Consider the following 26,700-nt stretch of genomic DNA (forward strand, 5'->3'; position numbering starts at 1 on the left):
GGGGTTCTTTAGAAGTGTACAGATGTATTAAAAACTCCGTGTGCACCTACAGCATGGGTGGCTCCCTGGAACCCACCGGCGGTACACAAAAATATCCCATTGCATTGCCCAACACAGCTGAGGTTACGTCAGCTGTAATGCAGGTGGGCTAAAAATTAATTTGATTACACTGTAGGCGAGGGCCCACAAAAATTGCTGTATCAACAGTACTAATGTACATCCCAAAAATTGGCCATGGCCAGCCAAGAGGGCAGGTGAAACCCATTAATCGCTTTGGTTAATGTGGCTTAAGTGGTAACTAGGCCTGGAGGCAGCCCAGTGTAACGAAAAATTGGTTCAAGTTAAAGTTCCAATGCTTTTAAGCGCATTGAAACTTTTAAAAATTGTTCTGAAAAATTATTTGACTGAGCCTTGTGGCCCTAAGAAAAATTGCCCGTTCAGCGTGATTACGTGAGGTTTCAGGAGGAGGAGCAGGAGGAGGAGGAGGAGGAATATTAGACACAGATTGATGAAGCAGAAATGTCCCCGTTTTGGATGGTGAGAGAGAACGTAGCTTCCATCCGCGGGTGCAGCCTACGTATTGCTTACGTATCGCTGCTGTCCGCTGGTGGAGAACAGAAGTCTGGGGAAATCCAGCCTTTGTTCATCTTGATGAGTGTTAGCCTGTCGGCACTGTCGGTTGACAAGCGGCTACGCTTATCTGTGATGATTCCCCCAGCCGCACTAAACACCCTTTCCGACAAGACGCTAGCCGCAGGACAAGCAAGCACCTCCAGGGCATACAGCGCGAGTTCAGGCCACGTGTCCAGCTTCGACACCCAGTAGTTGTAGGGGGCAGAGGCGTCACCAAGGATGGTCGTGCGATCCGCTACGTACTCCCTCACCATCCTTTTACAGTGCTCCCGCCGACTCAGCCGTGACTGGGGAGCGGTGACACAGTCTTGGTGGGGAGCCATAAAGCTGGCCAGGCCCTTAAAGACTGTTGCACTGCCTGGGATGTACATGCTGCTCGATCTACGCACATCCCCTGCTACCTTGCCCTCGGTACTGCGCCTTCTGCCACTAGCGCTGTCGGCTGGGAATTTTACCATCAGCTTGTCCGCAAGGGTCCTGTGGTATAGCAACACTCTCGAACCCCTTTCCTCTTCGGGAATCAGAGTGGGCAGGTTCTCCTTATACCGTGGATCGAGCAGTGTGTACACCCAGTAATCCGTCGTGGCCAGAATGCGTGCAACGCGAGGGTCACGAGAAAGGCATCCTAACATGAAGTCAGCCATGTGTGCCAGGGTACCAGTACGCAACACATGGCTGTCCTCACTAGGAAGATCACTTTCAGGATCCTCCTCCTCCTCCTCCTCCTCCTCAGGCCATACACGCTGAAAGGATGACAGGCAATCAGCCGGTGTACCGTCAGCAGCGGCCCAAGCTGTCTCTTCCCCCTCCTCCTCATCCTCCTCATGCTCCTCCTCCTCCTCCTGTACGCGCTGAGAAATAGACAGGAGGGTGCCCTGACTATCCAGCGGCATACTGTCTTCCCCCGCCCCCGTTTCCGAGCGCAAAGCAGCTGCCTTTATGGTTTGCAGGGAATTTCTCAAGATGCATAGCAGAGGAATGGTGACGCTAATGATTGTAGCATCGCCGCTCACCACCTGGGTAGACTCCTCAAAATTACCAAGGACATGGCAGATGTCTGCCAACCAGGCCCACTCTTCTGAAAGGAATTGAGGAGGCTGACTCCCACTGCGCCGCCCATGTTGGAGTTGGTATTCGACTATAGCTCTCCGTTGTTCATAGAGCCTGGCCAACATGTGGAGCGTAGAGTTCCACCGTGTGGGCACGTCGCACAGCAGTCGGTGCACTGGCAGCTTAAAGTGATGTTGCAGGGTGCGCAGGGTGGCAGCGTCCGTGTGGGACTTGCGGAAATGTGCGCAGAGCCGGCGCGCCTTTACGAGCAGGTCTGACAAGCGTGGGTAGCTTTTCAGAAAGCGCTGAACCACCAAATTAAAGACGTGGGCCAGGCATGGCACGTGCGTGAGGCTGCCGAGCTGCAGAGCCGCCACCAGGTTACGGCCGTTGTCACACACGACCATGCCCGGTTGGAGGCTCAGCGGCGCAAGCCAGCGGTCGGTCTGCTGTGTCAGACCCTGCAGCAGTTCGTGGGCCGTGTGCCTCTTATCGCCTAAGCTGAGTAGTTTCAGCACGGCCTGCTGACGCTTGCCCACCGCTGTGCTGCCACACCGCGCGACACCGACTGCTGGCGACATGCTGCTGCTAACACATCTTGATTGTGAGACAGAGGAGGAGGAGGAGGAGGAGGGTGCTTTAGTGGAGGAAGCATACACCTCCGCAGATACCAGCACCGAGCTGGGGCCCGCAATTCTGGGGGTGGGTAGGACGTGAGCGGTCCCAGGCTCTGACTCTGTCCCAGCCTCCACTAAATTCACCCAATGTGCCGTCAGGGAGATGTAGTGGCCCTGCCCGCCTGTGCTTGTCCACGTGTCCGTAGTTAAGTGGACCGTGGCAGTAACCGCGTTGGTGAGGGCGCGCACAATGTTGCGGGAGACGTGGTCGTGCAGGGCTGGGACGGCACATCGGGAAAAGTAGTGGCGACTGGGAACTGAGTAGCGCGGGGCCGCCGCCTCCATGATACTTTTGAAGGACTCCGTTTCCACAACCCTATACGGCAGCATCTCAAGGCTGATGAATTTTGCGATGCGGACGGTTAACGTTTGAGCGTGCGGGTGCGTGGCGGCGTACTTGCGCTTGCGCTCGAACACTTGCGCAAGCGACGGCTGAACGGTGCGCTGAACTACACTGCTGGATGGGGCCGAGGACAGCGGAGATGAGGGTGTGGGTGCAGGCCATGAGGCGGTAGTGCCTGTGTCCTGAGAGGGGGGTTGCATCTCAGTGGCAGGTTGGGGCACAGGGGGAGAGGCAGGGGTGCAAACCGGAGGCGGTGAACGGCCTTTGTCCCACCTTGCGGGGTGCTTGGCCATCATATGTCTGCGCATGGTGGTGGTGGTGAGGCTGTTGGTGTTGGCTCCCCGGCTGAGCTTTGCGCAACAAAGGTTGCACACCACTGTTCGTCGGTCGTCAGGCGTCTCTGTGAAAAACTGCCAGACCTTAGAGCACCTCGGCCTCCGCAGGGTGGCATGGCGCGAGGGGGCGCTTTGGGAAACACTTGGTGGATTATTCGGTCTGGCCCTGCCTCTACCCCTGGCCACTGCACTGCCTCTTGCAACCTGCCCTGCTGATGCCCTTGACTCCCCCTCTGAAGACCTGTCCTCCTGAGTAAGCGTTGCACACCAGGTGGGGTCAGTCACCTCATCGTCCTGCTGCTCTTCCTCTGAATCCTCTGTGCGCTGCTCCCTGGGACTTACTGCCCTTACTACTACCTCACTGCAAGACAACTGTGTCTGATCGTCATCGTCCTCCTCACCCACAGAAAGTTGTTGAGACAGTTGGCGGAAGTCCCCAGCCTCTTCCCCCGGACCCCGGGAACTTTCGAATGGTTGGGCATCAGTGACGATAAACTCCTCTGGTGGGAGAGGAACCGCTGCTGCCCAATCTAAGCAGGGGCCCGAGAACAGTTCCTGGGAGTGCTCCCGCTCCTGAGCAGGTGTTATTGTAGTGGAGTGAGGAGGCTGGGAGGAAGGAGGAGCAGCAGACAGAGGATTCGGATTGGCAGCAGTGGACGGCGCAGAACTGCGGGTAGACGATAGGTTGCTCGAAGCACTTTCTGCCATCCAGGACAGGACCTGCTCACACTGCTCATTTTCTAATAACCGTCTCCCGCGTGGACCCATTAATTGGGCGATGAATGTGGGGACGCCAGAAACGTGCCTCTCTCCTAATCGCGCAGCAGTCGGCTGCGACACACCTGGATCAGGAGCTTGGCCTGTGCCCACACCCTGACTTGGCCCTCCGCGTCCTCGGCCGCGTCCACGTCCTCTAGGCCTACCCCTACCCCTCAGCATGCTGTATTACCAGTGATTTGATTTCACAGGCAGGAAATAAATTGGCGCAAGACTGCAGGCCAAATATAATTTTTGCCCTTTTTGGAAAACGAAAGGCCCCACTGCCTCTAGTGAATGAATTATCTAAGTTTAATAACTGTGCTGTGTCCCTGCTTATGTGTCACAGAACGTGAGGGTAGCAGAGTTATTATAACTCTGGCAGAGCAGGTATTTTTTTTCCCAATTAAGGAAAGCAAATGGCGAAGCCAGCAGTAAAGCGTAGCTGGGTGCGTATGATTTAGCACTGTTCTTCACGCAGCTCACACGTCTCCACCGCCCGTAAGGACGGACAGAGGCTGGACAAATAGATTTGTTTTCAGTTTTTTCCCACCAAAAGGCAGCACTGCGTATATTCTATGAACATGAGAAGTTTAATAACTGTGCTGTGTCCCTGCTTATGTGTCACAGAACGTGAGGGTAGCAGAGTTATTATAACTCTGGCAGAGCAGGTATTTTTTTTCCCAATTAAGGAAAGCAAATGGCGAAGCCAGCAGTAAAGCGTAGCTGGGTGCGTATGATTTAGCAATGTTTTTCACGCAGCTCACACGTGTCCACAGCCCTTAGGACGGACAGAGGCTGGACAAATAGATTTGTTTTCAGTTTTTTCCCACCAAAAGGCAGCACTGCGTATATTCTATGAATAATAACTGTGTTGTGGCCCTGCCTATACAATTCTTTCCCTGCAGTATCAATGGAGGGTGGAATGCTCTGCAGAGGCGATTTTGAGAAGCCCAAAAAAAATGCAGCACAGCTAACAGCAGCCTGGACAGTACTGCACACGGATAAATATGGCCCTAGAAAGGACCGTTGAGGTTCTTGAAGGCTACACTCACTCCTAACACTCTCCCTGCCTATGCAGCACTTCTGTCCCTAATGCCAGGTGCAACGGTCTGCAGAGGCGATTTTGAGAAAAAAAAAAATCCCACTGCTAACAGCAGCCAACACACAGCTATCAGTGGCCCTAATAAGGACCTTTGGGGGGTCTTGAAGCCTACACTAACTACCAATTCTTTCCCTACAGCAGCTCCGGTATAAACAGCACTGTCCCTCATCTAACTCACACCGCATCTGAGGCGAGCCGCGGGAGGGGCCGACTTTTATATTAGGCGAACACCTGATCTCGCCAGCCACTCACAGCAGGGGGGTGGTATAGGGCTTAAACGTTGCAGGGGGAAGTTGTAATGCCTTCCCTGTCTTTCAATTGGCCAGAAAAGCGCGCTAACGTCTCAGGGAAGGAAGTGAAAGTAACCAGAACACCGCATGGTGTTCGTTACGAATAACGAACATCCCGAACACCCTAATATTCGCACGAATATCAAGCTCGGACGAACGCGTTCGCTCATCTCTAGTTATAATGCTTTTAAAATGTAACTAACTTTTCAGAATAAGTTGTTGCATGTGTACATGAAGATAACATTATTTCAGGCCATTATATGACTTGGATATAGCATTGTTCACTGAGCGGGTGGGAGGAGACTGTGGCTATAATATGTTCTATACATTGTGCACAGGGAGAAAACATCAAATACTGTGAGTGTAATACAGAAAAAAAATGACTTCGGTATATACTATATGATACTGCATGACTGAGCAGTGTAGATGTAATTCCAGTGGCTATGACACAATTAAGCACTCACCATTCGCTCCAGCAGCATGTCTGTGTAAGTTTCTCTCCTTCTACCCTTTACCTCTCCATAGGCTTATATTGGCAGCTCCTCCACTTCATGTTATCTGTGTTGTTATGCCTGTTACTAGAGACTTACTTGACAATAATCAGTGGATAGAAAATTAGGTGAAAAAAGTAATTTACACTGATGCTAGTTATCACATTGGCTATTACATATGCACAAGGTGTTTGAAATGTTAGTGTTAATTTAACAATATTTTAAGTTAGTGTGTACATAAAAAGGTAAAGTTATCAAATGATAGCTGTTACATCCAACCCAGACGGAATTGTATCATCCTAAATTGATAAATTAACACTCCATGTATAAACAAGGATAACACAAAAATGTATAAGTTAACACAAAACAGGGAATGTGGGGAATCTAACCCTAAACCCTAAGATCCGGAAAGACCCTGCCTACTAGAAGAGCGGTCACCCTGATAAGGGTGAACACTAGAGATGAGCGAGCGTACTCGGATAAGCACTACTCGCTCGAGTAATTGGCTTTATCCGAGTATCGCTGTGCTCGGGTCTAAAGATTCGGGTGCCGGCATGGAGCGGGGAGCTGCAGGGGAGAGCGGGGAGGAACAGAGGTAAGATCTTTCTCTCCTTCTCTCCCGCCCGCTCTCCCCTGCTCCCCGCTGCGACTCACCTGTCAGCCGCAGCGGCACCCGAATCTTTAGACCCGAGCACAGCGATACTCGGATAAAGCCAATTACTCGAGCGAGTAGTGCTTATCCGAGTATGCTCGCTCATCTCTAGTGAACACACGTTATTAACCTGGGAGGACTCTGACTTTCCCTAGGTGCTGACAGGAAAAAGTGGCACTCATGCATATTAAACCACTTAAGTGCAGAGGATAAAACTTAAGAACATCCCATATAATATGTAAATCCACAGCAGACGCATATTAAACATGGAAGCAAGTCAGGACAAGGAGCCACCGACAAAACCAGAAACTGCTTCCGACTGAGAGTATACCCAGTATCCTCTGTAAGGTGTAGTCATAGCAAATAAACACAAACTAAAGTTGATTGTCTTGTTGGGAAACATACCTCCCAGCCACTCAATCTATCCACACAAAGGCAGAGAAGTTGGTGTTTAAATGAAATGACTATGCACATGGCTAATGCCGTTATGTTACCCTGGTCCCGATCCCCACTCATAGTCGGAGCACCACGACAATTAGCTTTACTTACTGAGGTGGTTTTAGTGGGTGGAAAACTAAGCAACTGACCAGGGCCCTCATTTACTAGAGAACCCCAGAGGCATTGAATAACTGTATAGTGTGGGCATTCATGGAAGAGTCATTGGGCACGGCATAATAATTTCAAAAATTGTTGGTCAGCTTACTGTATACTTATCAAATGTACGGAAGTGACATGAAAACTATAAACAAGCAGAAAACAAGATCAAGTCCAGCATCTGTCTAAACTTCCTACAAAGCTTTAATCAATGTTTTTAAAAATGTATAGAATATATGGATTTCTACGTGTATCCTATCGATTTTTAATCCTTTCCAACATGCAGCATGCAAGTACAGCGCACTATGGGGGTCACTGCATGGAGCGGGCTTGGGAGCCAAGCCTACTGCACACACAGCAGGTATCAGCTGGCTTTGACAACTCACACCTGCTTACAATAGCTGCAATTGGAGATAAACAATTTGTATCATTACATTCCTAAAAATCCAATTTAATCAAATACTACATCATTAAGCATGCTACTATTTAGGGCTTCATAAAAAACTATATAAAGTCAGTATCATTATACTCATACGGACCCACTTGCCATTTTTACTGCACTCGGAATACTTTAGACTAGAGATGAGCGAGCACCAAAATGCTCGGGTGCTCGTTACTCGGGACGAAATTTTCGCGATGCTCGAGGGTTCGTTTCAAGTAACGAACCCCATTGAAGTCAATGGGCGACCCGAGTATTTTTGTATATCGCCGATGCTCGCTAAGGTTTTCATTTGTGAAAATCTGGGCAATTCAAGAAAGTGAGGGGAACGACACAGCAACGGATAGGGCAGGCGAGGGGCTACATGTTGGGCTGCATCTCAAGTTCCCAGGTCCCACTATTAAGCCACAATAGCGGCAAGAGTGGGCCCCCCCCCCCCTCCCAACAACTTTTACTTCTGAAAAGCCCTCATTAGCATGGCATACCTTAGCTAAGCACCACACTACCTCCAACAAAGCACAATCACTGCCTGCATGACACTCCGCTGCCACTTCTCCTGGGTTACATGCTGCCCCCCCCCCCCCCCCCCCCGCACGACGCAGTGTCCACAGCGCACACCAAACTGTCCCTGCGCAGCCTTCAGCTGCCCTCATGCCACGCCACCCTCATGTCTATTTATAAGTGCGTCTGCCATGAGGAGGAACCGCAGGCACACACTGCAGAGGGTTGGCACGGCTAGGCAGCGACCCTCTTTAAAAGGGGCAGGAAGATAGCCCACAATGCTGTACAGAAGCAATGAGAAATATAATCCTGTGCCAACGCCATCAGGAGCTGCACACGTGGGCATAGCAATGTGGAACCTATGTGCCACACACTATTCATACTGCCAAGGTGTCTGCATGCCCCAGTCAGACCGCGTTTTTTTATAAATAGTCACAGGCAGGTACAACTCCGCAATGGGAATTCCGTGTGCACCCACAGCATGGGTGGCTCCCTGGAACCCACCGGCTGTACATAAATGTATCCCATTGCAGTGCCCTGGACAGCAGAGCTAACGTCAGATTAAATGCAGGTGGGCTTCGGCCCACACTGCATGCCCCAGTCAGACTGGGGTTTTTTATAAGTAGACACAGGCAGGTACAACTCCCTATTGTGAAGTCCGTGTGGACGAACAGCATGTGTGGCTCCCTGGAACACACCGGCGGTACATAAATATATCCCATTGCAGTGCCCTGGACAGCAAAGCTAATGTCAAGTTTAATGCAGGTGGGCTTCGGCCCACACTGCATGCCCCAGTCAGACTGGGGTTCTTTAGAAGTGAACACATGCAGTTACAACTCCGTGTGGACCGACAGCATGGGTGGCTCCCTGGAACCCACCGGCGGTACATAAATATATCCCATTGCATTGCCCATCACAGCTGAGGTAATGTCATGTTTAATGCAGGTTGGCTTGGGCCCACACTGCATGCCCCAGTCAGACTGGGGTTCTTTAGAAGTGGACACATGCAGTTACAAGTCCGTGTGGACCGACAGCATGGGTGGGTGCCAGGAAGCCACCGGCGGTACATAAATATATCCCATTGCAGTGCCCAGCACAGCTGAGGTAATGTCATGTTTAATGCAGGTTGGCTTGGGCCCACACTGCATGCCCCAGTCAGACTGGGGTTCTTTAGAAGTGGACACATGCAGTTACAACTCCGTGTGGACCGACAGCATGGGTGGGTGCCAGGAAGCCACCGGCGGTACATAAATATATCCCATTGCAGTGCCCAGCACAGCTGATGTAATGTCAGCTTTAATGCAGGTGGGCAAAAAATTAATTGGATTACACTGTAGGCGAGGGCCCAAAAAAATTGGTGTACCAACAGTACTAAAGTACTTCAGAAAAATTGCCCATGCCCAACCAAGAGGGCAGGTGAAACCCATTAATCGCTTTGGTTAATGTGGTTTAATTTGTAACTAGGCCTGGAGGCAGCCCAGTTAAAATAAAAATAAAAATTGGTTCAGGTGCAAGTTTCAACGCTTTAATGAGCATTGAAACGTATAAAAATTGTTTACAAAAATTATATGAGTGAGCCTTGTGGCCCTAAGAAAAATTGCCCGTTCGGCGTGATTACGTCAGGTTTCAGGAGGAGGAGCAGGAGGAGGAGGATGAATAGAATACACAGATTGATGAAGCTAAAAGGTCCCCGTTTTTGATGGTGATAGAGAACGATGCTTCCATCCGCGGGTGCAGCCTACGTATTGCCTACGTATTGCTTAGGTATCGCTGCTGTCCGCTGGTGGAGAAGAGAAGTCTGGGGAAATCCAGGCTTTGTTCATCTTGATGAGTGTAAGCCTGTTGGCACTGTCGGTTGACAGGCGGGTACGCTTATCCGTGATGATTCCCCCAGCCGCACTAAACACCCTCTCTGACAAGACGCTAGCCGCAGGACAAGCAAGCACCTCCAGGGCATACAGCGCGAGTTCAGGCCACGTGTCCAGCTTCGACACCCAGTAGTTGTAGGGGGCAGAGGCGTCACCGAGGACGGTCGTGCAATCGGCTACGTACTCCATCACCATCCTTTTACGGTGCTCCCGCCGACTCAGCCTTAACTGGGGAGCGGTGACACAGTCTTGCTGGGGAGCCATAAAGCTGGCAAAGGCCTTGGAGAGTGTTCCCCTGCCTGCGCTGTACATGCTGCCTGATCTCCGCGCCTCCCCTGCTACCTGGCCCTCGGAACTGCGCCTTCTGCCACTAGCGCTGTCGGATGGGAATGTTACCATCAGTTTGTCCGCCAGGGTCCTGTGGTATAGCATCACTCTCGAACCCCTTTCCTCTTCGGGTATGAGAGTGGAAAGGTTCTCTTTATACCGTGGGTCGAGCAGTGTGTACACCCAGTAATCCGTAGTGGCCAGAATGCGTGTAACGCGAGGGTCACGAGAAAGGCATCCTAACATGAAGTCAGCCATGTGTGCCAGGGTACCTGTACGCAACACATGGCTGTCCTCACTAGGAAGATCACTTTCAGGATCCTCCTCCCCCTCCTCCTCAGGCCATACACGCTGAAAGGATGACAGGCAAGCAGCATGGGTACCCTCAGCAGTGGGCCAAGCTGTCTCTTCCCCCTCCTCCTCATGCTCCTCCCCCTCCTCATGCTCCTCCCCCTCCTCCTCCTCGTCCTCCTCCTCAACGCGCTGAGATATAGACATGAGGGTGCTCTGACTATCCAGCGACATACTGTCTTCACCCGCCTCCGTTTCCGAGCGCAAAGCGTCTGCCTTTATTCTTTGCAGGGAACTTCTCAAGAGGCATAGCAGAGCAATGGTGACGCTAATGATTGCAGCATCCCCGCTCACCATCTGGGTAGACTCCTCAAAGTTTCCAAGGACCTGGCAGATGGCTGCCAACCAGGCCCACTCTTCTGTCAAGAATTGAGGAGTCTGACTCCCACTACGCCGCCCATGTTGGAGTTGGTATTCCACTATAGCTCTACGCTGCTCATAGAGTCTGGCCAACATGTGGAGCGTAGAGTTCCACCGTGTGGGCACGTCGCACAGCAGTCAGTGCACTGGCAGATGAAACCGATGTTGCAGGGTCCGCAGGGTGGCTGCCTCCGTCTTGGACTTGCAGAAATGTGCGCTTACCCGGCGCACCTTTCCGAGCAGGTCTGACAAGTGTGGGTAGCTTTTCAGAAAGCGCTGAACCACCAAATTAAAGACGTGGGCCAGGCATGGCACTTGCGTGAGGCTGCCGAGCTGCAGAGCCGCCACCAGGTTACGGCCGTTGTCACACACGACCATGCCCGGTTGGTGGCTCAGCGGCGAAAGCCAGCGGTCGGTCTGCTCTGTCAGACCCTGCAGCAGTTCGTGGGCCGTGTGCCTCTTCTCTCCTAAGCTGAGTAGTTTCAGCACGGCCTGCTGACGCTTGCCCACCACTGTGCTGCCACGCCGCGCGACACCGACTGCTGGCGACGTGCTGCTGCTGACACATCTTGATTGCGAGACAGAGGTTGCATTGGAGGAGGAGGGTGCTTTAGTGGAGGAAGCATACACCACCGCAGATACCACCACCGAGCTGGGGCACGCAATTCTGGGGGTGGGTAGGACGTGAGCGGTCCCAGGCTCTGACTCTGTCCCAGCCTCCACTAAATTCACCCAATGTGCCGTCAGGGAGATATAGTGGCCCTGCCCGCCTGTGCGTGTCCACGTGTCCGTTGTTAAGTGGACCTTGGCAGTAACCACGTTGGTGAGGGCGCGTACAATTTTGCGGGAGACGTGGTCGTGCAGGGCTGGGACGGCACATCGGGAAAAGTAGTGGCGACTGGGAACTGAGTAGCGCGGGGCCGCCGCCATCATGCTTTTGAAAGCCTCCGTTTCCACAAGCCTATATGGCAGCATCTCCAGGCTGATCAATTTGGCTATGTGGACGTTTAACGCTTGAGCGTGGGAGTGCGTGGCGGCGTACTTGCGCTTGCGCTCAAACAGTTGCGCTAGCGACGTCTGGACGGTGCGCTGAGAGACATTGGTGGATGGGGCCGAGGACAGCGGAGGTGAGGGTGTGGGTGCAGGCCAGGAGACGGTAGTGCCTGTGTCCTGAGAGGGGGCTTGGATCTCAGTGGCAGAATGGGGCACAGGGGGAGAGGCAGTGGTGCAAACCGGAGGCGGTGAACGGCGTTCGTCCCACCTTGTGGGGTGCTTGGCCATCATATGCCTGCGCATGCTGGTGGTGGTGAGGCTGGTGGTGGTAGTGGCTCCCCGGCTGATCTTGGCGCGACAAAGGTTGCACATCACTGTTCGTTGGTCGTCTGCACTCTCAGTGAAAAACTGCCAGACCTTTGAGCACCTCGGCCTCTGCAGGGTGGCATGGCGCGAGGGGGCGCTTTGGGAAACAGTTGGTGGATTATTCGGTCTGGCCCTGCCTCTACCCTTGGCCACCGCACTGCCTCTTCCAACCTGCCCTGCTGCTGCACTTGCCTCCCCCTCTGAAGACCTCTCCTCAGTAGGCTTAGCAAACCAGGTGGGGTCAGTCACCTCTTCGTCCTGCTGCTCTTCCTCCGAATCCTCTGTGCGCTCCTCCCTCGGACTTACTGCAATAACTACTATCTGAGTGATAGACAATTGTGTCTCATCGTCATCGTCCTCCTCACCCACTGAAAGCTCTTGAGACAGTTGCCGGAAGTCCCCAGCCTCATTCCCCGGACCCCGGGAACTTTCCAAAGGTTGGGCATCGGTCACGACAAACTCCTCCAGTGGGAGAGGATTCGGAACCATTGCTGCCCATTCTGGGCAGGGGCCCGAGAACAGTTCCTGGGAGTCTGCCTGCTCCTCAGAATGTGTCATTGTAATGGAGTGAGGAGGCTGGGAGGAAGGAGGAGCAGCAGCCAGAGAATTCAGAGTTGCAGCAGTGGACGGCGCCGAACTCTGGGTGGTCGATAGATTGCTGGATGCACTTTCTGCCATCCACGACAGGACCTGCTCACACTGCTCATTTTCTAATAAAGGTCTACTGCGTGGAACCATTAATTGTGAGATGAATGTGGGGACGCCAGAAACGTGCCTCTCTCCTAATCCCGCAGCAGTCGGCTGCGATACACCTGGATCAGGAGCTCGGCCTGTGCCCAAACCCTGACTTGGGCCTCCGCGTCCTCGCCCGCGTCCACGTCCTCTAGGCCTACCCCTACCCCTCAGCATGGTGTATTACTAGTAGTGCAGAAACAGAACGCTGTAATTAAATGTGCCGCTTATTGGCCTGTGGTTGGAGGCTGACTTCGCTTACGGAACGCACAGCAGAGCCAGGAAAGAATTTTTCGCAAGCCTGCTGTAACACTTAGCTGGCTGCGTATTAATTAGGACAACTACCCCGAGCAGAGACGCAGTACACTGAGGACGGTCACAGGCAGCCCAAATAGATTTTTTTCCCAAATTTTTTTTGAAAAGCCCACTGCCTATATAGACTGTATATGTCTTCTGTCCCTGCCTCACCACTACTGGCCCTGGACTATGTAAAATTACTGCAGACTGTTTCACTCTGGACAGGAATATAGCGGTGATGTGACGGGCAACGCAGAGCCAGGAAAGAATTTTGCGCAAGCCTGCTGTAACACTTAGATGGCTGCGTATGAATTAGGACAACTACCCCCAGTAGAGACGCAGTACACTCAGGACGGTCACAGGCAGCCCAAATAGATTTTTTTTCCCAAATTTTTTTTGAAAAGCCCACTGCCTATATACACTGTATATGTCTTCTGTCCCTGCCTCACCACTACTGGCCCTGGACTATGTAAAATTACTGCAGACTGTTTCACTCTGGACAGGAATACAGCGGTGATGTGACGGGCAACGCAGAGCCAGGAAAGAATTTTGCGCAAGCCTGCTGTAACATTTAGCTGGCTGCGTATGAATTAGGACAACTACCCTCAGCAGAGACGCAGTACACTGAGGACGGTCACAGGCAGCCCAAATAGATTTTTTTTCCTAAATTTTTTTGGAAAAGCCCACTGCCTATATAGACTGTATATGTCTTCTGTCCCTGCCTCACCACTACTGGCCCTGGACTATGTAAAATTACTGCAGGATGCAATGCTCTGGACGCAATGCTCTGCACGGCCGATATATAAAAAAAAAACTTCAAGACTGCAAAAAGCAGCCTCAACAGTACTGCACACGGTCAGATGTGGCCCTAAGAAGGACCGTTGGGGTTCTTGAAGCCTAAAATAACTCCTAACACTCTCCCTATAGCAACTCCAGCAAGACAGCACTTTCCCTGAACAATGTCAGAATGCATCTGTGGCGAGCAGCAGGAGGGGCCGATTTATATACTCGGGTGACACCTGATCTTGCCAGCCACTCACTGCAGGGGGGTGGTATAGGGCTTGAACGTCGCAGGGGGAAGTTGTAATGCCTTCCCTGTCTTTCTATTGGCCAGAAAAGTGCGCTAACGTCTCAGAGATGAAAGTGAAAGTAACTCGAACATCGCGTGGTACTCGCTACGAATAACGAGCATCTCGAACACGCTAATACTCGAACGAGTATCAAGCTTGGACGAGTACGTTCGCTCATCTCTACTTTAGACACCAACCACCTCAAAAATGACACAATTTTGTTTTTTTTCCTTTTTGCCCACTTAGAAGTTTTCAAAAGTTTTCCAATACATTATATGTTAAATAGTATGCACATTTGGTGGTACTGCCCTTCACTCAGGTCAATCGGGGATGGGGCTCTTATATCTGTCATCAAGGTCTGCCAGGTTAGGGACATAATCCCACTGCACTCTATATCTCTCCGACGGCCAGTTGATGGTCATAATAAATTGATTAATAAACTCTTATTATTCCTACTTGCTGGAGCCAAATTATAATCCACTGTCTTTGAAGGATCTTACTTTGCCAATCTATAAAGATCTGGTTGACCAAAGTGGACCAATTAGACCACATAAAGGAGATGGCAGCTCTAGCGTCTGCCCCGGGCGCTGAGTACAGGGGAGGGGGACATCCCACTATGCTGAGGTTAAGGTTTTTAGATACAGACAGAGCAGAATAAAAAATCACAGCTATAGCTTTGTAGTACGTGAGCAAATCCATAGTATTACCAATCCATACATTATTGTATAACAGTGATATGAGCCCAAATATTGTCTAACTGTCACAATGCTCCACTGCCCTGTGCTGAAAGGAATTCGGAGTTCGGAACTAGTCGAACCTTTGTCTTTTTTATCAGTCTCAACATAATTTGCGAAAACCAACTTGTTCTCAACAAAGACCATTTCCAGAGGAAGACTGCACTGGAGGAGTTAATCAAGAAAAAGAACTATTCACTATCATTGATGAATTCATCAATATCAGACAGCAGTTAGAAAAGGAAGTTCTAAAAGTGAATAGCGCACTCCAATGGGGTTTTTCATGAGTAAACAGTTTTAAATCAGCCTTGTTACAATTGGCAAGGGGATGGAGAATGGAGCCAACACGAACTGATTGAGTCCTTCTTGTTCCTTGCTTATGTATATTGTACAAAAAGAAATACAGTTCAAGGCATGTAAGTAAATGCAGTTTGTGTAGCATATAAATAATTTTCTAGTGTATACCTGCCATGTAGGCAGATGTGAATCTGCATTGCCCCACCTTGATTTACTTTGGGTTATCAATGGAGGCAGCACTTGGGGAGCCCGGTTATGCCCTTGACCTCACCAAGCAAGCTTTGGTCTTCACTGTGAGATCACCAAGCCGTTACTCCCAGAGATAGTCTTTATTGTGTAGCTGCTGATGGTGTGAATAGTTTCTTATCCGTAAGCCTAGCTGTGGTCAGGGCTGGTAACACAGCTTCCATAACGATATCCAGGTGAAAGTCAGGGCAGGCAGCAGACAAATAGTCAAGTCTAATAACATAGCTGAGGTCAGTAGCACAGAAGTCAGACAGGTTAGGGAACAGGCAGAGGTCAGTACCGGAGAACAACACAAACTAGGGCTTTATCATGAAGGCTCTGGAACCAATTGCTGAGGCATTCTTCATAGTAGGAGGATGCCTAATATAGCCAGGGGTGCACGGCGATTGGAGGGAGACAGGTTTAGAGAGTGAACACTGGTTGTTTAAGAGAGGGGGCAAGAGCACACATGTGTCAGAGACACATATATCACTGAAAAGGATATACCACATCCAAAGGTATATAGCCACCACAGACCAACTTAAATTCACCAAAAACAAATATAGAGAGTCCAACAGAGGGAGTAGCTAGTCAATCTGGGAGTGCCCTACTGTTACACTATTTTTTACAGTCCTACTTAGAAAGTGTTCCCCCCTAAAAGAGCAGCCTATGCGCCAACCTCCTAATGAGCCCATAAAGAGAAATGTATCAAAAGTCAAGACTTGCATGACTATTTGGCTGTATTTCTCTTTTATTTGTTTTCTACTATCTATATATAGAGAGAGAAAAAGTGAGAGAGTCCATACATTTCTCTTTTTCTTTAATGTTGTTAAGGGTTCATTATGGCCATTTAAGAGGTTGGAGCATGGGACTGTCTTTTTGGCATAAACACTCCATTAGTAAGGCTGTACAGAATATTGTAACAGTAGAGCCAGCTGAGGTTGATTAGCAGCTCCCTCTGTTGTACTCTCTATACTTGTTTTTGATTAATTTAAGTGTGTTTATGATAGTTATATGCCTTTCTAAGTAATTTAATAAAATTATGTTTTATATGTTTTTCAGTTCTTTACCCTACAGGCAGAGACCAGGGAGTGAGCTGTGGAGTGAGTGGCATGCAGCATGTACATGACATGGTGCACCTGCAGTAAGTGAATGGAGTGGGCAACAGTGGCAGGGCATGACAATACTTATTTCTGGAATTGGTTGCCTTGCTAGTGAGATTGATTCAGGTAAAGGGGACCAGATGAAAAGGCAACTGAAACAAGTTGAATACGTTTTCATTTCTATTCTTAGTAAATGCAGGAATTATTCACCAGCAGAGATGAAGTTATCAATATCAGACGTCAGTTGGAAAAGAAAGCCCCAAAATTGAATAATGTCTTTTAATGTTTTTTTTTATGAGTAAACAGTTTCAATCAGAGTTGTTACAGTGGGTCACAGTGAATTCATGAATGGGTGAGTGATGCCTCTGATTGGCTGAGCACTGTGACCAATCAGAGGCAGCTCTCAGCTGTCATTTAATAGCTGAGAGCTGCCTCTGATTGGTTACAGTGCTCAGCCAATCAGAGGCAGCCCATTCAGCAGGCGGGATTTTAAATTCCCGCCTGCCAAATACTACTAAAAAGCATTTCAGGAAAAGAAACGGATGGACGCGGCTGAGCCCCAGCAGCTGCAAAGAGGTGAGTATAGATTTTTTAATTTTTTTTTAGGGTTTTCAGGGAAGGGCTTGTATTTGAAGCCCTTCCCCAAAAATTAATACAGCACTTGCTGGCAGCCCATTGCTTTCAATGGAGCCGGCAGTATTGCCAGCTCCATTGAATTCAATGGGAGAACATCACGCTCCTCTGTGACAGCTGTGGCACAGCTGTGGCAGAGGATAGCGCGCAGCACTCTTTTTGAGCATACAAACGATCATGTGACCAAGCCCTTTGGGCGGATAAATGCTGCTAGCAGCGTTTTTTTCCACCGTGCTGCCAGCTTAGGTCACACGATTTTTTTGAGCGCATACATTATGCGCACAAAAAACGTGCGGCAAGATGACCATGCGACTGAGCCCTTAGTGTGCTTTATCTGAGAAAGTGACCTTCACTATATTTTGGTATGTGGCCCGGGCGCTGTAGGCACATACCTGGGGCAGTGTAGTTTAACACTCTATAGCTTGATTTTATAAGGGGACAAAACAACACACCAGAAAGTGGTTTAAACTGGTTATTAGAGATCAATGAACTAAACCTAAAGAGCCCGAATTTGGGTCGAACTTTGCTAAAAATTTGGTTTGGCCAGTACCTAAACTTCAGGTGGTTCATTTTAGTCAGAGGAGAAGAAAGAAGGAAGGAAGAGCAGGAGGAGGAAGGAGAAGAAGAAGGAGCATGATGGCTTATTGGTTAGCACTGTTGCCTGAGTCCCAGGTTCAAATCTGATCAAGGACAACATCTGCGTGGAGTTTGTATGTTCTCTGTGTTTCTTCTTCTTCAACTTCTCCTCCAGAGAAGCAAAAATGATCACGGTGGTTTAGTGGTTAACACTGTTGTCTTGCAGTACTAGAGGTCTAGGTTCAAATCTAACCAAGGACAACTGGTTATGTTCTCTTTGTGTTTCTTCCTATGGTTTTTCTCCTTCAGAGAAAGAAAAAACATGATCTCCCAGTGGTTAGCTCTGTAGCCTTGCAGTAATGGAGTCCTAGAATCAAATTTGACCAAAGACAACATCTTTTTGACATTTTTTAATTCCACGCTGATGTTGTCCTTCATCAGGTTTGAACATAGGACTCCAGCACTGCAAAGCAACGGAGCAAACTACTGTGCTACATCCATAAAAAGCACAATCACAGTTAAGTACTTATTTTGAGGGGTTTCCTGAAAATTTGGTTCAAACTAATTCGGCCCAAACTACAATTTGATGAAACGGCCAAACCAAGCTTTTGAAAAGTTCACTTATCTCTACTGGCTATAGTTGGATCACACCTGCAAATCATCCATAGCCAAATTAATACTTTATGTCTTGTAATGTTTATCGCTAATGTATTTAATTATTCTTCTTTCTACTTGATATGATTGGGATAACATCATATTACACTGTATTGTAGCCAACCAAAATCTCTACTATAAATGGAGGAAACTCCTAGATACCTCATTACTAGCAACCTTGTGTCTATGTATTGCCTTGTTCCTCCTAGATTCTTTTCCCAGTTGTTAGTTGGAAAATATCAGTAGCTCTAGGGAAAAGAGGCATGGGAGAAAAAAGCATTATATATACCATACCATTAGTGTACAATGCCAAATATACAATTTTTCCTTCTTCGAGAAAGCTAAATCCCATACCCCATTGAGTTTATACACCAACATTTATTGGGTTCTCTCCCATATATATATATTTTTTTTTTACTAGAGACCCCTCTAATTTAATTCTGGTCACTTTGTATATAGTTGAGATGCACTAGAAGATCCCTTTGGGACCCGATGGGGATGTGGCTTAGAGTAATAGTCCAATATAACAACCTTTTTGTATTTTTGCAGGCACAACATGTTTTAAGATTCAGTTTTAGGCAATCATCCAATTTTCTGTGTTATTGAAGTGAGTTATTCCAGTAAAGAAAAAAGTGCATTATTGAGTTGAATTATCATTTAATTTGATGACTTTGAAGAATTGCGGAAAGAGCACATTTCAGCTTTTTAAAATTAGATTGTGTTCTGTATAATGTATTGTATTTCTGAAATCCCTAGTCTCACTATGTTAGACAGCACAAATACAATCCCTGGACACTATTGTTGATATATCTATACATTTTAATTCAATTTAATACAATATAATATTAGCTTGAAGAAATGATAGAAATGTGACAACTCATCAGTTTATGAAATGCCCAATTCATATGTTAGATAAAACATGTAAAATGCCAACTACATTATGACATGTCTAGTTTGGGCAATCCCTCCTGTGTGATAAGTCCTAGCACAACCGGATGTCTGCAGGAAGTCTTTTTCCGATATAATCTGTAATCAGCTTTTATCTCCAGGGAAAGATGGCAGAAAGCGCTCATTTTGCCTGCAACATTAAAAGGAGGTGAAGCAAAGCGGAACACAGCAATGTGACAATAACATGTGATATACAGTTTTTAGGACACAAACGGGGTGGGAGTAGTACAGGAAGTATGGGGCAGGAAGGGTACATGATAGAAAAAAGTGGAAAGCCATAGGGAGAGGCAGGGGCGTATTATGTGGGTGGGGGACTAGATCAGGAGGTTCTGTATGCTTCCTTGAAGAAGTGCATCTTTAAGGGGCATCTGAAGTTCCATGCGTCGGGGATCGGCCGGATGTTTTGGGTTAGTGCGTTCCATAGAATCAGTGCTGGAGGTGAGCATGTAAGGTTCGCATTAAAGGAGTGTTTAGTTTGAGTGTGTTAGTAGAGTGGAGCGAGCGGGATGGGTGATGTATGGACAGGAGGGAAGCGATGTATGGGGGTGCGGCTGCAAGGAGAGCATTGTGGGTGAGGGTGATGAGTTTGAATTGAGTTCTGTAGTGTATGGGCAGCCAGTGAAGCGACTGGTATTGTGCAGAGGTCTCCGGGAAGTGGCTGGATAGGAAGATGAGTCTATCTACCAAACTTAGTATGGATTGGAGAGGGGTGAGTCTGGTGCGGGGTAGGCCAATGAGCAGCGAGTTGCAGTTGTTGAGTTGGGAATGAATGAGGGCGACAATGAGCGTCTGGCCAAAAACTGCATCCAGATGGAAACCAGAATGTAATCATAGGTTGCTATTAGTAAAATGGAGACCAAAGCTACAAATTCTGGTCTACATGTTAGCATGTTATTACTGTATTTGTTTCTGATATTTGACAAAATCTATGAATAGGGTTTAAAATGCTGTTTGAATTAATCCTTAGTAGGGATGAGCGAGCATGCTCGGATAAGTCAGTTACTCGAGCGAGCCTCGCTCTTCTCGAGTAACTGCATTCTTGTCCGAGCATGCTCGAGAGGGCGGCGGGGGTGAGCGGGGGACGGCGGAGGGTAGCAAAAGGGAGAGAGAGATCTCTCTCAATCTCTCCCCCGCCACCCCCCTATCCCCCGCCGCCCCCCGCCCTCCGCTGCTCCCCTGAGCACACTCGGACAAGAATGCAGTTACTCGGGAAGAGCAAGGCTTGCTCGAGTAACTGACTTATCCGAGCGTGCTCGCTCATCTCTAATCCCTAGAAAAAAAAAGATCTGCCTTTTTTTTGCCAGAAACACCTCCAATCTTGTCTATGAGATGCATCTAGTATTACAGCTCAGATCCATTCAAGTGAGAGAAGCCGTTTTTGGATAAGACTTTTTCTAATCCTAGACAAACTATTTAAAGGGGATGTACCAGGTTTTAAAGTTGTACCCTATCCACAAGTTAGGGGATAACTTTATGACAGGTGCAGGTCTGACTACTGGGACCCCCAACCAATTCCAAGAACAGGGGTCAGGAAAGTCCTGGGTTAACAGAGTGAAGATCACGCAGGCACTCTACCGATCTATTCATTTCAATGACATCACAGGGATTACTGAGTTTAAGTGCTTTGGCAATCTCCAGCACTGTCATAGTAGTGAATGAAGTAGCGGTGTGCCTGCTCAATCTCTGCTCTCTTCACTCCTGGACTGACCAGGCCCCCATTCTTGGAATCAGTGGGGTTCCCAGCGGTGGGACTACTACCGATCATAAAGTTATTCCCCATCCTGTGAATAAGGAATAACTTTATGGCTCAGTATAACCACTTTAAATATTATAGGGCACCAATTGAAATCAATGACCTGTCTGTATAGTGCAGATCGTAAGAGCTAAAGGGCTCTATACGGGTATCTTCACATACTGTACAGTTACAAGAAAGGTATGATAGCAGAATTTTACATAATACTGTATATAGTACTGTGCAAAAGTTTTAGGCAGGTGTGGGAAAATGCTGCAAAATAAGAATGTTTTTCAAAAATAGAAGGCCTCTGATTGACTCCAAATGTTTCTGCAGCAGAACAATGACTCTTAATATAATACTAATGTCTTTGTCAACTATCTTCAACATAAAGAATAACCAGGAGTCCTGGAAGTGATGATATGGTCCCACAAAGCCGTGATCTCATCATTATCGGGTCTGTCTGGGATTACATGAAGAGACAGAAGGATTTGAGTAAGCCTACATCCACAGAAGATTAGTTCTCCAAGATGTTTGGAACAACCTCCCTACTGGGTTGCTTCAAAAATGGTGTGCAAGTGTACCTAGAAGAACTGATGTTGATATTGATTTGATTTAGATTTTTCTTTTGTTCATTTACTTTGCACATTGTTAACTGGCCAAAAATTATTAACACTTCTTTTTTTTTAAAAGTCTTCTTACTTTGCAGCACTTTTTCCACACCGGCCTAAAACTTTTACATAGCATTGCATATTAGTACATTACATGGTTTCCTGTTCTATTCTTACCTACATCAATAAAAAATACAAAAACGGACTGTCTGTTTAAATTGGGTATAAAAGGCCTCATGCCCACGGCTGTAACAGACTCCGCTAGTGAAATATCGTCCATCGCGGCTCCCCCAAAGAGCCCATACTCACCTCTCCAGATCCGCCACTCGAGGCCCATCCGGCCAGCCAGCACACTTGCGCAGTGTAGCGCATGACGCTCCGGCGGTGGGCGGTGATGCATAACCATGTGATACTTTCGCTGTGCTCACAGCGGAAGTATCACATGATGGCCGGCTTCCATTGACCACAATGGAAGCCGGCCGCGTGTTTTTTTTTCGCGACAATTAGAGCATGCCGCAGAATTCCACGGTAGAATCGTGAACATTGAGCTATTAGGTTCATGGCAACGCATAAAATGTGGCAGATATCTGTCTGTGGGCATTAGTCCTAATAGTTAGTAGTTAGAACAATCACCAGCAGGGCATAGCAGGCCAGCAGCATAGTTTTGAGCGAGAATCAGAAAGATAAATATATTGAGCTTTTACCATACCAAGTGATTAGAAAAGTTGCCTAATATATTAAAAACTCTCTAAAATCAGTCTTAACCCTCTCCAATCCACTGCCTGACCTCTGAAGACATTATGATTTAAGGCTGTACAGCTTCGATGCTGGAAGACATCCATCGGGATTCTCTTACTGTATATTGCCAGCCTCTCTGCTGTCGGAGCCTATCTAACGCGTCACCTCATGCAGTACTGGCTTTAGCCAGCATATAGCGCTGTAGTATAACGGCAGAAAAAGAGTAAGCCCCCTAGGAAAACTAGGACATAAATTGGATTGGAAAGGGTTAATGCTTCAAAAAGAGTTAAAAATTAGCCAAGCCTGAACTCAAAAGATGGCACAGAGGCAAAAATGTGACCGTTACATACAAGCCATAGCCTAAAGTTTATTTAACACTTTTTTGAGCCAAAACGTTAAGCAGGAATAAGTCAAAAACCCGAAACGGGCAAATTTCCTAGTATGATAAACAGTGCTCCAAGATGGTCATAGATATCTTTTATCCTTTTGAAGTGATCCAACATGAAATCCAAAGCAATAACAAGGTGTCAGAAATAGTTGTTGTTGTTCTAAGGCATTTATACCGTAGCTTTTCAAAGTTTTTCCTTGTTTCCGGAAATAAAGCAAAAAGAGAAAAAAAACCTAAAAATAATAATAGTAATGAACACAAAAATACAAGAAAAAATTGGCAGCTTTATTAGTACATGTGTTTTCTATCACACATAGAAGTGGAAAAAAAAAAAGAATTCAACTCAAATAAACATAGCTTACACTACAGATGTCTCATTTCACTACGGAAAGTCCCGGTGAAGGGTAAGAATTTTTATGGTTCTTTGCATAATTAATATGTAGGTTTTTCACGTAAAAACACAATTCCTCTCCAATTTATACCATAAATAGCCAATGTTTCATACAGTCCACTGTATTTCGCTCTGCCGGATCAGATGTCTCTCTCAGCAGACGTTCTATAGCATTTCACAGTACATCACACATTTAAGTGGCTACGATCACTCAGTATGCTGTCCCGAATGTTCTGTTCCATACCGTTTTAGATAAATACCAAGATTATTACTTTATGCGGCTCAACTGAAAGACATTTATTATTCTTCGTGCACAACGAAATCCCATGAAAAGAGCAAATTGAATTGCATTAACAAAGTCACACTCGGAATTCAGCCAATAATGGAAGGAAAAGGCCATGTTTTATGGGCTCTTTACTCTTCTTACCATAACTTTGCAGTAGACAGCAAAAGACGAACCCATTTCCTGGAAAGCTACTTCAGTGCTTTAACATACACAAGTTATGCCAAGTCTATCTGTTCGACTTCTTAACTTTGCTCGAGATTTTTTTTTTTCTACTTCTTAAGAAAGCAGATGTTGTAATGGTAACAGTAAAACATCTCCGCAGTCTGAAGGACTGAAACCTAATATCTAGAATTAGTTGCTCCAGTGAGAACTTTTTCCACGGTGATCTTTTGTGTTGAGAACTAGCTTGGCAATGAATTAAAGTTATCTTCCTGCTAGTAGAAATCATTGATGAAGGAGGACATCCACTATTCGGCATGCCTCGGAATTGATTTAAGTGGGTTTGTCCTTAAAACCTGGCTAATGGTAAGCATGGAAATAAAATCTCAGGAACCACATCATGATATCATACGTCTGTAACCTAATCTCTGTTTTCCTTGAAATGAATGAAAACTGTTCGCTGATTCAAACCATGAATGTACAAGGCTGCTTTGTTTTATTCCGTTGCCAAATATATTCATAGTCATTTCAGTTGTTTGTCTGGTATTAGGCTCTTCTTATGAGAGTACAATTGTGGTATTGTATGGGATTATTGTATTCCATCGTCAGGGTAGTGAGAACAGGTAAGGAGAATGTCAAGCCATGTTGCCTAAGAAATTGATGGAAATGGGTTATTCTTCTATCGAAATGGAACTTTTATGGAAATTGCATTAATATGGTTCCAATATAAATTGTTACTTTGCCTACCAGATATTAACGGGACATCACTCAATGGACAGATCTAGTTTAGCCTTCTGCATTGCATCAGCGTGTCATATCGTAAGCCTCACTAATACAAGACGGAGCTGTCTAATTCCCTGCCAAAAAAAAACTCTGCAGCACACCAATTCCCCCCTCCACTTCTATGCGCATCATAATATTTCTAGTCATCTGCGTTTACCTAAGAAAGAACCTACAGATCAAGAATAGGTCTCTATAGTCACCTATGGACCCATGGCAAAGAGACCATACTTGGAAGGCAATCATGCTCAGCCACGAGTAATAGCCTATGATGACCTACAAATATGTTCTCTTTTAATTTTTCTTGTCTCAATATAATCTAAGTTGAGTGGCATAAAATGACATAGACTCCAATGTTTAAAAATGTATACCATTGATGTATGCCTCTAAATGGTCCATTGCACATAGGCTTCAGTGTTAAAAAACATACTGTTAGGTTGTGCTGCTGAGAACTGCAGTACTATAGCTACTAGCAGCACAGCCCCACAGGTGCTGAATAATTGTGCTAGCTGGGTGTGGTGATCTCCTGCTAGCCAATCCCCAGAGTCTTTGCTCACATATAAACCCAGCTCCTGTCAGTGTCTGTATATGGTGTGAACAGTGTCAAGTTCTGTATGTCTGAGCAGGTGGCTAGACATGAGGAGTGAATTGTCCTGTTCAATGTGGTTGGTTGTCTGGCATGCTAACCCTAGTGTGTTGACTTGTGAATGGTGTCCTGTGCTGCGTGTTTAGTGTCTTGCTAGAGTAGGGACTGCAAGACACGAGGGGCCTTGCCAGGGCTTGCAGCTTACGTTCATTGGCCAATGTACGAACTAACACCTCACTTTTACGTTCAGCTTTACCATCTGCTGTGGAGTGTGAGATTGTGTGGAGAGCTGGTGCTTTGTGTCAGTTCCGCCTGGTTGTGAGTATCCCCCTTTCAGGGAGAGCAGGGCCGAGGTTCCAGCGTGGGGCCGCCTTTATAGTGGTGATCGCCCTGCATGGTAGGTAGGGCCTTATCATCTTCCCTATAGCATAGGGGCAGTTGCCCCCCCCCCCCCGACCCGCGTTTCTTGGGTCACATTCCCTGTCCTTAGTTGCCCACACGAATGTAACATATACATTTAGCATGTAGATTGTTTTACTGGATGGTTAGAATGGTTGCTTCTTTCTATCTATCAGTCACCTGTTTTCCATAGGTTCCCATTAAAAAATAAATAAATGTTTAACCACATAACGCAAACAAAAGCTTGGCTCGCATCTGCCAAAATCACATGAACAGGCAATATTTCATGGGCCCGAAGACCAGAGCTTCATGCGTATGAAATTCGCCCATTCACTGGAGCAGCTGCGCTTCCAGGAGGAGAGAGTGAAGATGTTCTGCAGGGCTTAAGAATTTCCCTATAGCAGGGAGAGATGGAGCGGAGCTATGAGTTAATCCTCAATAGCTCCCCTCTCTCCCCCTGCTATGGGTAAATCCCCCAAAGTTCACTTCTCTCTCCTTGCTATGGGCAAATCCCCCATAGCTCCCTTCTCTCTCCTTTCTATGGGGACCCCCGAGGGAAATTCCCAGAGATATTTCCTGCCACCTCCTCCTCTCAGGGAAAGCCCTCAGGAAAAGCCCTGTAACCTCGCCTACCTCTCTCTCCACTATAGGGAAATCCTTTAGGGAGAGAGGGGAAGGGAGTCTCATACTGCCTCCCGCTGTTGGGAAATTGCCAAGCAGGGAGGCTGGAGGAATACCCAGCAGCTTACAGCAGGACATTTAAAAGATGCTGCCCAGAAGCACATTTTAAATGTCCCATTGTAAATTCCTGTTAGTCCCCACAGGGATTAATGGAACCCTCGGGGAGTCCCCTCATCTCCGCAGGGACTAATAGGAGTTTACATCATGGCATTTAAAATGCGCTTTAGGGCAGCATATTTTTAAAATGCCCAATAGTTGATCATCGGTGCTCCACCACTCAAGATCCCAGCTGATCTGAGGGCCGGCTGTCAATGCAGCAAGGCCAAGCATCCGCATTGGCGGTCATGGCTGGAAGTGTAATAGACAGCTTCACTCTCAATTAAATCAATGGACTGAGACACTGGCAGTAAGTAATGAAGGTGTCTAATGAATAACTGCAAGCAGAGATCTGGAAACCATAAGGTATTAAAACAGAAGATAAGTGTATAATTTTGTATTATGCAATGAAAAAGCATAATTTGGGACGAGCATTATGCTCAATGGCTAACA

Source organism: Eleutherodactylus coqui, chromosome 3 (genome assembly GCF_035609145.1).
Source record: "Eleutherodactylus coqui strain aEleCoq1 chromosome 3, aEleCoq1.hap1, whole genome shotgun sequence".
NCBI classification, from domain to species: Eukaryota; Metazoa; Chordata; class Amphibia; order Anura; family Eleutherodactylidae; genus Eleutherodactylus; species Eleutherodactylus coqui.